Source organism: Equus quagga, chromosome 11 (genome assembly GCF_021613505.1).
Source record: "Equus quagga isolate Etosha38 chromosome 11, UCLA_HA_Equagga_1.0, whole genome shotgun sequence".
Lineage (NCBI taxonomy): Eukaryota > Metazoa > Chordata > Mammalia > Perissodactyla > Equidae > Equus > Equus quagga.
In genome coordinates this window covers 113,572,051-113,584,963 of record NC_060277.1, presented here as the reverse complement: position 1 = coordinate 113,584,963, position 12,913 = coordinate 113,572,051, and the positions used below count along the sequence as shown (strand labels likewise).

At 51.1% G+C, this 12,913-nt stretch overlaps 1 protein-coding gene across 6 annotated transcripts in view; it reads left to right on the top strand.

Annotated features, from left to right (window-relative positions):
- The window catches only part of TBC1D16 (TBC1 domain family member 16), a 77,294-nt gene that overhangs the window by 42,627 nt on the left and 21,754 nt on the right, over positions 1 to 12,913 (top strand). The gene's annotated exons all lie outside the window — the stretch shown is intronic.

The following is a 12,913-nucleotide window of genomic DNA, read 5'->3' as shown; positions in this document are numbered from 1 at the left end:
AGGGAAAAAAAGCAAAGGAGTGGTGAAGTCCTACCTGCGTGCTCCCACCCAGCACAGCCATTGTTAACGTTTCAGCGTGTTTCCTCCAGCCTTGTGTCTATTGTTAGTGTTTCTGATGCCTAAGTTCTTTTATAGAGTGGTAGACACGCTATTAGTAAAATTTGGTTTTTGGTTTTTGAAAAAGTTATTTTTAATTTCGTTATAGTTATACATGCAAAAAAATGTGTAAGTTGTGTAAACTGGGCAGCATAATCATAAAATGCGCCCCTGTCGCCCATTGCACGGCTGCGTTAACTGGAGCTGACTGAGCCGTCCCGGGCGCGTCCCTCCCCTGTCTCAGCTGCTGGAATCCTGTCTCCCTAAGGAATCACTTGCTGGAATGCTGTGTGCATCATTTCCTCCCTCTTTTAAAGCAGGTTGTCCACATGTGTGTACATTTCCCAACAATGCATCATTTAGTTTTGTCTGATTTTGAGCGTTGTAAAAATGTCATCATCCTTTGTGGTCCTCTGTGCCCCCGTGTCGAACACCACGTGGCTCATTTCTTTGGACTGCCGTGCGGTACTCCAAGCTAGGACTGTTTTCCAGTTTGTCCGTGTTCCTGTCCATTGCCACTTGGTTTGTTCTGCGGGTTTTTCCTCTGAACAATGCCGCTGTGACAGCTCCTTGGTGCAGAGGAGTGAATCCCTCAGGGAGCCCGCGTGAGCCCCACGGGGTGTGTGCGCAGCTTCATGAGATGCACCAATTGTTTTCCACGCGCCGTGGGCCAGCGTACACTCCCACCCACCGGGATTGTGTGCATTCTGTCCTGCTATTTTCAGTTCATGTCCTATCGTAAACTCAGTGCTGTTATGTCTTTTTAATGGCCACCATTTTTAATGCCTACATAATATCCTCTTGGGCAGATAGATGACGTTTCCCTTGCCCGTGTAGCTCTCCTGGACATTTAGTTGTTTCCAATTTTCTGCTCATCCTGTGAGAAACCTGTGTGTGCTTGGGCTTTGTGCACAAATAGGATTCTTTCTCCAGTGGGTTCCCAGAAGCAGAATCAAAGAGGGGGACGTTTTCAGTTCTTGTGACATGTTGTCGATTGCTGCTTTAAAGATTCGAGCCTTGGTTGTGGACAAATTCACAGACGTGCACAAATGTATAAATATGTGTGTGTACACACGTGCACGCAGAGGTTCCGGGTGTACATGTGCGCAGACAAAGGTTTGATGTGTGATTTTGTGCATGCGCAGAGGTTTAGTGCACTCATGTGTATATTCACCTGCATACGCGCCGAAGTTCAATGTAATAGTATTTCTTTTACGCAAAAATAAAAAGGGGAAACATCCCAAGTCTTTGTCTATAGGGGAGGTTGAAATAAAGACACAGAACCTGGAGCAGCCGTTAGAAAGAGATATGGCTGAGCTGGCATGCTGGCAGGATAGAGGCCATGAATACGGTAACTGAAAAATCCAGCTGTGACACAGTATTGATATCGTGGGCCTATTTCTGTTTTAACGTATGTGTGTTTGTGTGTTCACATGTGTGTGTGCACACACGTAGAGCACCCACTGTTACCTGGAGTTGCCGTGAAGGAGCACGATTGTCTGGGCTGAGGCTGGTACAGGAGCCAGAGGCCGTCCAGTTTTGCTTTACACGCTTCTGAGTGTCTGACTTTGTGACAAGCACACTCCTTTCCAGCTGAAGCTGAGCTGGCGGGCGGTGGAGGGGCGCCGGAGCCATGAAGCCCGCCCTCCCGGCCGGCTCCCACTCAGGACATAACTCACTGCTGGCATGCAGGCTAGACACTGTGTTCATTTGCATTTCTTCATGACGGAAGATTTTGAATATGTTTCTGTACGTTTATTCGTTTTGTTCCTTCTTTTGTGAAGGATGTGTCGCTGGCCCATTCACCTCCTGGGTCCTTGTGACCTTTGTTGGGGGGCACCTGCAGGAGATCAGGGGGTGGCGCTGGCTGGGGGCCCGGAAGCCTCCGCCAGGCTCCATTTTGGAATGGTTTTCTTGGAGACCGGGAGGCAGGGAGATGCATTGACTCCCTGGGGTCTATCAGCCGATGTCCCGGCCTCTCCATCCCCTCTGCCCTGGGGACCAACTCCCAGTGCAGTCTAGGCCCAGCAGTGAGCTTTGGTGTGGGGTGCTGTCAGGCCGAGAGAGGGTGGCCATGCCGCCCGCGAGCAGCCCAGAAGCACAGCCTCTCCCAGCCCATCCTCCCCGGGTTGGTGAATAGCCATTTTGCTCTAAGGATCTTCTGTTGGGCAGCATCCTCATCCTGGTTTACCTTAAATGCCCTGAGCCAACAAGCAATGGCTCGGCGCCACCGGACACTGTTGGTCAACCTGGAACCCAGCCCCAGGGACGGAGGGACAAGAGAGGCGCATGGGAGGTCGTAGGGAGGAGGAAAAGACTCTGAAACAGGTTCTGTTCAGACGTCATCCACAGGATGAGGTGGTATGTACAGAACCCGGGTTTTTGGTGTCAGCCATGTGGAAGGGATTTAAATTGATGTAAATGAATAGCCAGTGTGCTGTCAAAGAACGCAGATGATTTTATTATTTGTTGTCGTTGTTATTTGCAGTTTGGGTTTGGGAGTAGTCGAGAGCCACCAGCTGTTCCCCCAGCGCCCAGGCTGCAGTCACCGACCCTGCCCCTCCATGCCAGCAGCTCCAGGCCAGCTCCAGGTGTGGGGTCCACGAGTCACTCGTGGCTCCCCTTGCAGCCTGTGAGGACTGAGGGCAGTGGGGGGGAGCACAGCGTCTGGCAGTCCTTGGGCGTCACTCTGGGCGTCCTGGGCGGCACGTTTGGAAGAGCCCGCGAGGGCCGGCTGTCTCTGCTGCCCGGGCTCCCAGAGGCCCACGTGAACCCAGACTGGCCGGGGAGGGAAGGAGCTCCCCACAGTGGCTCGAGGCCCAGAGCTCAGACTCTGAAAGGTTCTGGCTTTTAGCTCTGCTCCTCCTCCTGCCAGCTGTGTTTCTCAGCTGCTCTCTCTGCTCCCTGTGCCTCGGTGTCCTGGTCAGGAAAATGAATAGGTTGTCCTCATGATCTTGAAGGTTCTTTGTGACACGTTCTCCCTCTCTGGACAGACCCTGGTCATCTCGACACATGGTGCAGCAGCCCACACTCCCACTGCCCCTCCCTGTACACCTCTCCTGATCGTCTTGTCGCTTTGGGAGCTTCCACCTGCTGGGTGGAGCTCACGGACCCACGTGATGCGCAGGAAGCCCTTGCCGTGAAGCCAAGAGAGAAGGAGAATTTGGGCTGAACGCCTGAAAAAGAGTTCATGAAATTTAATCAGCTGCCTAAGGGGAACACCTAAATTTAGGCAAATTATTATTAGTATTCATTCCGTTTTTAAATTGCCTAGGGGAACGTCACCGAAAAAGTTGGGGAACCACCAGCCTAAGTGGTGATGATTCTGTTTCTGCAGAGCCGGGGGCCGTGCCGGGGGACCAAGCTGTGCGCCTGCCGCCAGCGACACCCACACTGGGAGCTGCGGGGTCTGAGGAGGAGCAGGTGCCCACCGTGGGATCAGGCACCCCTGAAAGTTCCCTGTGTTTGGCCATAAGGGTCCCAAATGGAATCACAGGCCTACTTAGGCCCCATCAGCCCGAGGCTCCGGCCGTGGAGCTCCCTGCCCATAGCAAGGCCCCGGGTCAGTCGTGACCCCCAAGAGTCGGCTCCTGGGTACTTAGTTACCTTGTTACTTACTCTGGCCTCAACCTCTGCTGGATCTCTAGTCTGGGGTGGGCTTTTTGGTGGATGCGGAGAGAATGTCCAGAAAAAGGTGTGCGGAGGAGGAGAATACGGTCCCCTCCTGCTCCTGGTAACACTCATGTGATTTGGGGCCCAGCAGGCTGTAGGGCGACTTTTGGGGTTGACAGTCCATTCCAGGCACTTTTGCAGAAAAACCATGCAAGGCCAACATGGTGCCTTTTTATTGCACTGAGTGACCTGAGCTGTGAGAGGAACCGAGCTTCTTTCTATCCCCAAACAGTACTTAGGTGACAAGTGAAGTTTGGCCCCACAGAAGACAGAGAGCATTTTCACACCCAGGTGTGTTCATGACAGCCATGTGCTCCCTCTCCCGTCCTCCCCTCTTCCTCGAGCCTCACATTGCTGGTTCGGGTTGGTGTCACAGCTTCCTTTTGAAAGGGTCAGGTGACTGGCAGGTGTGCTCTGGGCTGCACCTGACCCTGGGCTAGGTGCGGCGGGTGGGTGTGCCCCCACCGTCAGCTGCCTTCCCCGTCAGCTCAGGGGTCCTGCCAGGGCGGCTGGGGGTCCTCGCCTCCGTCAGGGCCTCGCTTTTGCCAGGACTTGAGTATCTCCTCCTTTGCTCTCCGTCGTGCGAGACTTCCCAGGTGTGACCATGAATGGGCTGAGCACGAGCAGCTCAGGAGAGCACTTTGGTTTAGCAATATCCTATTTCCTTAGCCCTGCTAAATTCCTGTAAAATCTGGGGGGGAACGTGTAACTCTGCTCTTTGTTCTTTTTTGAGTTTGGAAAGATCTCCTTGCTGTTGTCTTGTCCGTGAAGTCTGTTTCAGGAGTGAAGTCAGCCGGGAATAAAGCAGAACGGTTGCTTCTCAGGCAACTGGTTCGGGAACAACCAGGAGGAGTCTCTAGGCTCCTTGGGCTATTAATTATTTTGCTTTATTTATTAGATGTACCCAGCATCCCTTAGCCTCCAAGCATATTTGCAAATGCCTTAAGGGAAAAAGAAAAACAAATGGTTCCTGCCATCAGAGTCTCCAGCCCATAATGAATAACGCCGTCTAATAACGTTAAGTGGGGAAGCCCGCGCAGCATCCCGTGGACATCCTGAGTCCACCTGAGTAACAGTTACAAATGCATCTGACCCGTGGCCGCTCAGAAACTCATGAGAGCAGTTGGATTGGTTAAGTGAAATTTTTCTTAATTCTACTTAGAAATCTGACGACGTCGTTCTGTTTGACTCAGAAGAGTCAACAGTGCTGGCCGTGTGTTCCGGCCGGCCCAGCACTGCTCGCTCCCTGGGCTGCCACGGACGAAGCCCGCCTGGTTATCTTTTCCTAAATTGTGTTGGTAATAAACCTGAATGCCGTGCCTGCTCTCCTCCCCCCGTGATTTACGCCTTTCATAATTAGCCCTGCGTGTGCTCCCGTGGGGTTGGGACGGCTCGGCTGAGTTAATCGCCTGGGCTGCAGCACTGCCCTTCCGGCTCCGAGTGGCACGGTGCCCCGGCGCGCAGAGCTGTGATTTATACCCTGCTCGGCCCGTCTCTCCCCACCCCAGCACTCGAGTCCCCCTGGACGGGAAAGCCAGGTTAGTCTCGGGTATGGACTGAGGACACTCCCAAGCTTGACCACGGTAGGTCCTAGGGGCTGGAATAGCAGCCTGCCTGGCCTCTAGTCTATAACTTCTCATTTCCACTCATGTCAGAAACGACATCTTGAGCCTAACAGAACCGGGGTCCATGGTGATCTTCAGTGCCAGGGTCCCCGAAAAGCCTATGAAGCCCACCCCAGCGGAACCCGCCGCAGTTGCCCAGGGAGTGCTCTGGCCAGCCTTTCTGGAATCGACATTGATTGCCTGTGCTCCTGTGCACCGCCTGGCTCGGCCCGAGGCCTCTGTGGTCAGCGGGAACCAGGCAGAGTCCAGCCCAGCGGGTGGATTGATCCAACACTGTCTGTGCGTGCTTGTGTGTTTGTGTGCGCGTGTATGTGATGTTAATTATGGTGGACGTGCCTTCAGTTTTGCTTGGAATGGCCAGCTTAGTGTGCATTTTAGAAACTGCCAGGACCTGAGAGCCTGATGGGGTCTCGGAGATCAGAGTCCGGCCACTGTCACCTGCGTTTTACAGGTAGAGAAATTAAAGTGCACTGTGAGACTTCCTTTTCATCCATCTGCATCCTGCTCTGTGCCAGGCCCCGTGGGGCGAGGGTTACAAAGGTGGCTGACACCCTGCCTGCTCAGGGGGCATGCACGCTGGGAAAGGGCTTGGGGCTGGGGGTGAGGAGTCAGGGATGGGGGAGCCCTGTCCATGGAGTCAGAGACCAGAGGCGGAGGGCCGCTACTCCACACCAGCTCCTTCCAGCTCCATCCTCTCCTCCTGATTAACACAACCTGGTGAGCACCACCCTGGGTCAGGATGCAGGGAACATGGGGCGGGACAGTCTCTACCTGAAGTCCTGTGTCTTCCTGGACCCCTCACTCACGAAGGGCTCAGCGGACTCCAGAACATAAGAAGAGCAGAGACGTGCAGGGGACATTAGGGTGCAGGGGAGGTGACACACGCGCAGAGGCCGAGGGCTAGGTTGGGGGCTAGGGTGGGCAACGGCAAGCATCCTGAAGCCTAAACTTGCAAGGAGATGGTTTGGGGTGGCTGGAGCGGGTCGGAAAGCAGGGGACATCCTGCCCGGGGCCAACTGTCCAATAGTCAGGGACGTGGCAGGAGGCAAGCTGTGCGTGCCGAGCAGACAGTTAGAATGGGCAGCGTCCGCTTGCGATGCCTCAGCTGCTCAGTCCCGTCCCCACACGTCTCCCCCCTCACCTTACAAATGAGCCTCAGGCCCCGCAGAGCTGGGTGACAGGCCCAGGACCACACAGGCTGGATGAGGGGCTGAGCCAGGATTGCTCCCAGGTCTTCCGGGCTCTACACTGGGAGGGTTAGAGAGTGTTTCCCCTCGGCTTGTTTTTGGCTGGAAGAATGCAGGTACAGCCGCCCATCCATGCCCAGTGTGGTCATTCATGTCTCAGGTGTGTAGACACACACACGTGTGCATGGTGCTGTGACCTGTCTTCCTGCGTCCTTTTCTCTTTAGAGCCCTTCTCCTGTCTTTTTAGTTGGCTGCTCGTTAGTCAACATTTGAAAGCCCGCTATGAGAAAATGCCTCATGCTTGAACTGGATGGAGAATGAAGAGGTGCTTTCTCTGCTGCGGAGGGGACAGTCTGATGTAGTGGTCGAGGCACAGCTGGCCTTGAGCAACCACTGGGCCTCTCTGGGTCTCAGTTTTCACATCTGAGAAGTGGGCATGATAGGGCCGGCCCCGTGGCCGAGTGGTTAAGTTCGTACGCTCTGCTTCTGCGGCCCAGGGTTTCACCAGTTCGGATCCCGGGCACGGACATGGCACCGCTCATCAGGCCGTGCTGAGGCGGCGTCCCACATGCCACAACCAGAGGCACTCACAACTAGAATATACAGTTATGTACTGGGGGGCTTTGGGGAGAAGAAGAAGAAGACAAAAAAAAGATTGGCAACAGATGTTAGCTCAGGTGCCAATCTTAAAAAAAAAAAAAAAAGTGGGCATGCTAACAGAGATGCAGTGGGGATCCTATATAAACCTTTAGAGCCAAAACTGCTCTGTATGGCTTGGTTCTTCTTTTACATCCTCTGGGCTTTGTCTCAGCACGGTGCAGTTAGTAAGGTCCAGATCACTGGTTGACCTGTGTGTGGACTAGTTGGCTTGAAGGAACAAAGCAGAACTCAGAAATGTCTGGCGTCGTGCAGCCGGCAGCGAGTCTCGGCCAACTGGCACTTCTGTTGCTGCGTGATGTCCCCCATGCCCTGGCTGGCTGCCCTACCTGGGAACAGGCAGAAGCTGTGAAGGTGCAGGACGTTGGTTCTCATGGCCAAGAGAACCACCTGCTAAGGCCGCTGTCGCCACGAAACCCAGAGGCTTTGCCAGGTCTCTGCAGAGACCCCGTCCATTCCAGAGTGGCCTCAAAACAGCCCTGCCAGGGGCTGGCCCGGTGGCACAGCGGTTAAGTGCGCACGTTCCACTTCTTGGCAGCCTGGGGTTTGTCGGTTCGGATCCCGGGTGCGGACATGGCACTTGCTTGGCAAAGCCATGCTGTGGTAGGCATCCCACATATAAAGTGGAGGAGGATGGCCATGGATGTTAGCTCAGAGCCAGTCTTCCTCAGCAAAAAGAGGAGGATTGGCAGCAGTTAGCTCAGGCCTAATCTTCCTCAAAAATAAAAAAAAAATAGCCCTGCCCTGTGCCATGGTCCCTTCTGTAGTGGCACTCATGCTCCACAGGTGTAGGCAGAAGCAGGCATTGTCAGAATTGCATTTGTGCTAAAGGCCCTAGGGACAGAATTCATGGGCCACCAGCTGCAGGTTTAGGGTTGTCGAGGGCCCAAAGCTGTGAAGGGTTGGTTGCATGCAGGCTGGGGTAAAAGTGATCTTCGTCCTCCCCACGTCAGGTGGACCTGTTGTGGCCAGCGGCTCTCTGAATGGCCCCCTCTTCTTCATTGATCCTTTGAAATAGGAGCTGGGGCTCCGAGAACATTCCGGATGCCCCAGGTTTCATTCCTTTAAGCAGTCTTTTTGTCTAATGATCAAGGAGTCTTCACAAGGGCTTGAAGAGCACCTGGCTGGCTCAGAGTGGCCTTTTAAGTACGCACCAAAGGAGGCAAGGGTTCCAAGAAAGCCTGTCATCCAGCTGGGGCAAAGCGTTTGACTCGGGCCGGCTGGGCCGCTGCCGAAATGCCAGCTGACCTTGAGTTTCCATCCAGGTGGATTACGAAAACCGGCTTTGTTTTGTTCCTCGTTGAACCCCTCAGGCGGGCTTTCTTGACATCGACTTTACCAAAGGGGAGGAAAAAACAAAACAAAACAAAAAACTTGCCCCCTCAAAACCCACAGTCCTCTGGGGGAGGGCACGCTTCGCTGACCCGCAGGTTTTTTGGGGTCTTTGTGGGCTCTGCCAGGAGCAGGCCACTGGCAGTGGGGATGGAGCACGTCACCAAGTGGTGGAACAGATGGGCTTCTTCCACGGGCTCCTACAGTGTCAAGGAGGGGCTGCCGGGCAGGCCCCGGGTCAGAGATGGAGGACTGAGGCCAGATAAGGAATCGGACAGGGATACGGCCACATAGTCACTTTGAAAGAAGGGCGGCCAGCCTTCCACCCACTCTCTCGAAGTTCCCTAACTATTTCCACAAACTCTTCATCATCCTCAGGATAAACCGAAGCAGCTCCCACGGACAGCGCCCGAGAGCAGAGCTTCCTCCCAGCCCTGCTGTCAATGTGTGCGGCCCTCGCGTGGGTGCCCGGGCTGGCCAGCCCTCCAGCTGATCTGGCCCGGGTATGCTGCCTGGGGGAGAGAGGGAAGACCAGAAAATATGCTTTAGGACAGAGGCAACTGAGAAATTCTAAAGTGGTAACCCAGGGTTTTTGGTTTTTTTTTAATTGTGGTAAGATGTGCATAACATGAAATTTCCCATCTTAGCCATGTTTAAGTGTGCAACCATCACCGCCATCCACCTCCAGAACTCTTTCATCTCAGAAATTGGAACTGTCCTCATGAAGCAGTACCTCTCCATGCCTCTCGCACCCAGACCCGGGGACCCTTTTACTGTCTGTCTCCTCTAGAGAAGTGGGATCCTACGGTATTTGTCCTCTGTGACTGGCTGATTTCGCTTAGCATAGTGTCTTCAAGGTTCAACCATGTCGTAGAGTTTCCATCCACGTGTCAGGATTTCCTTCTTTTTAAAGGCTAAATAATATTCCATTGTATGGATACAGCACGTGTTGTTTGTCCATTCCTCCGTCCATGGACACTCGTTTTGTTTCCACCTGTTTTGAATTGACTATTGTAAATAGTGCTGTGAATGCTGATGTACAAATATTTGTTTGAGTCTCTGCCTTCAAGTCTTTGGGGCAACCTGTTTTGACAGTCTGTGCCAGGGCCCTTCTCAGTGGCTCTGACCAGCCCTCAGACTTCCTTCTCCTTCCTTCTACACCCCTCCTTCTGCCCCGGCTCTTCCTTCCGCCAAAACCAGCTCCCAGGACACCTCCTCTGAGAGGCCTTTCTAGAGCCCGCGTCCCCTGTCCCGGCGATGCTCCCGCGCCTGACGCCTCCAGCACTTTCTGCTTCTCCCCTGCAGTGCGCAGTCTGTGCTGCGTCACAGGCCCGTCGCCGGCTTCGCTCTCCCGTGAGATCCCGTCTCCTGGCGGCCGGGGACTGGCGTCCTCAGGTCCTCCCTGAATGGAGTCGAGTGTTGTGGAGAAGACTGATTGATTCTGCTTTAATGAGCCAAGTTGAATAAAAGATGAAAGACTGTTCTTTTTTAATGGTGCCTGAGCCATTATTCCAAAATGGTGCCTACAAGCTACCTGCAACTGGTCGTAAACACATAAAGCGAGGCCTGGGGAGGACGGAGCCAGCTGCTGGCAGGGACGGTTCCTGGGGGCGGGGGGCCCTGGGCAGAGTGAAGAGGCGTCGGGAAGGGTGCTTCCACGGCCAATTCCACACACTTCAGTGTTTTTTGAATTCTTAACCACAAAAATGAATTTATTACTTACAATTTTAAAATTTTGTTCTGACTTTTTACTTTGTGATGATTGTGGATTCACATGCAGTTTTAAGAAGTATTACTTACAAATTTTAAGCAATAAAAAAGTACAGGGAGTGTATTTTAAGGTAAAATTATTTGCCGTGTGAAATCATTTCCATTCCCACACCAGGAGGAAAGTCGATCTCTGCCGTGTAAGAGCAAATGAATTTCCGTTTCCAGGGTGGTGTCCTTTTCCCAGCAGGACAGCTCGAAGGATTGGTGCCTTTTCCAGCGTGCTTGGCTTGTTTCATGTATTAGTCCTCCCCGGGCTCTTTGCTTTGCCGGCTCTTCCCTCCCCTTCAAGCCTCACCAGGGCCCCCCAGACCACCCCTCAGGAGTGGCCGCTCCCAGCCCCTCTGCCTCCCACTGTTGAGCTCATGTCCTTCAGAACACTCCAGGACACAATCATTCCTGGACGCATTTGCCTCCTCATTCCCCACCGGAATGAAGCTCCACATGAGTGGGGACCGCACCTAGCTGTCCCCAGAGCAGGGAGGCACTCAGAAGTTTTTGTTGAATACATGAGTATTTTCTGAGGTCGTGCTTTGTGCATGACCCTTTGCTGGGAGATGTACGAGATGAATCAGGCAGGAGAGAATGGGCACACAGTGACTTCTGTTTATTGAGATATCGTTCATGTAACATCAAAGCACAATGGACAATGGGGGCAACGCAGTGGCATTTAGCACTTTCACAAAGTCATACAACCATCACCACTACCTGATTCCAGAACTTTTTCATCACCCCCAAGAAGAAACCTCATACTCTACAGTTAAAACCCACTTCTCACTTCCTCGGCTTCTGGCAACTGCTAATCTGCTTTCTCTCTGGATTTACCTGCTCTGGACATTTCGTATAAATGGAATCATACAATATGTGGCCTTTTGTGACTGGCTTCTCTCACTTAGCATAATGCTTTCAAGATTTATCTGTGCTGTAGCATGGGTCAGTACTTCATTACTTTTTACGGCTGAGTAATATTCCATTGTATGGATAGACTACATTTTGTTTATCCATTCATCAATTGGTGGACATTTCTATCATTTCCTCTTTTTGGTTAATCTGAATAATGCTGCTTTGAACATTCATATATACAAGTTTTTTGTGCAGACAAATGTTTTCAGTTTTCTTGAGTATATGCCTAGGAGGGGAACTTATGGGTCACACGATAACTCTATGTTTAATTTTTGAGGACATCGTGACTGTTTTCTGCAGTGGCTGCACCATTTTTTATTCCCATTAGCAATGTATGAGGGTTCCAATTTCCCCACATCCTCACCAACACTTGGTATTTTCCATTTTTTTATTGTAGTCCTAGCAGGAGTGAGGTGGTATCTCATTGTGGTTTTGATTTGCATTTCCCTAATGGCTAATGATGTTGGGCATCTTTTCATGTGCTAATTGGCCATTTGTATATCTTCACTGGAGAAATGTCTATTCAGATACTTTGCCCATGTTTTCACTGAGTCACTTGTCTTTTTATTGTTGTGTTTTATGTATATTCTGAGTACAGCCCCTTATCAGATGTGTGATTTGCAAATATTTTCTCCCATTCTGTGGGTTGTCTTTTCACTTTCTTGCTATTCCTTTGAAGCAAAAGTTTTTAATTTTGATGAAGTCCAATTTATCTACTTTTTCTTTGGTTACTTGTGATTTTGATGTCATATTGAAGAAACTATAGCCTAATCTGAGATCATAAAGATTTATGCCTATGTTTTCTCCTAAGATTTTTATAGTTTTAGCTCTTCCATTTAGATCTTTGATCCATTTTGAGTTAATTTTTGTGTAAGGTGTGAGGTAAGGGTCCGACATCATTCTTTCACACGTAGATATCCACTTGTCCCAGGACCATTTGTTAAGAAGACTCTTCTTTCCCCCGTTGAATTGTTTTGGCACCCTTGTCGAAAAACAATTGGCCATAGAGATATGGGTTTATTTCCGGACTTTCAATTCTATCCCATTGATCAATATGTCTATCCTTATGGCAGTACCACACAGTCTTGATCACTGTAGCTGTGTGATAAGTTTTGAAATTGGGAAGTGAGTCCCCCAACGTTGTTCTTCTTTCTCAGTATTGTTTTGGCTCTTCTGGGTCCCTCGCATTTCTGTGTGTATTTTAGAACCAGCTTGTCGATATCTGCATAAAGGGCAGCTGGGATTTTGATGGGACTGTATTGAATCTATGGATCAGTTTGGGAAGCATCGCCATCTTAATAGCATTAAATCTTCCAATCCGTGAACAGGGACATCTCTCCATTTATTTAGGTCTTCTTTACTTTGTCTCAACAATATTTTTGTAGTTTTGTGTACAAGTCTTAGACTTCTTGTGTGTGTTGTAAATGGAATTGTTTCTTAATTTCATTTTTGGATTGTTCACTGTTAGTGCATAGAAATGAAATTAATTTTTGTCTGTTGATCTTGTGTCCTGCCACTTGGCTGAATTCATTTCTTAGTTCTAATAGGTTTTTTGGTGTGTGGATATGAATTCCTAAGGATATTCTGTAGGCAAGATTGTGTCATCTGTGACTAGAGGTAGCTTGACTTCTTTCTTTCCAATCTGAATGCCTGTTATTTCTTTATGTTGCTTAA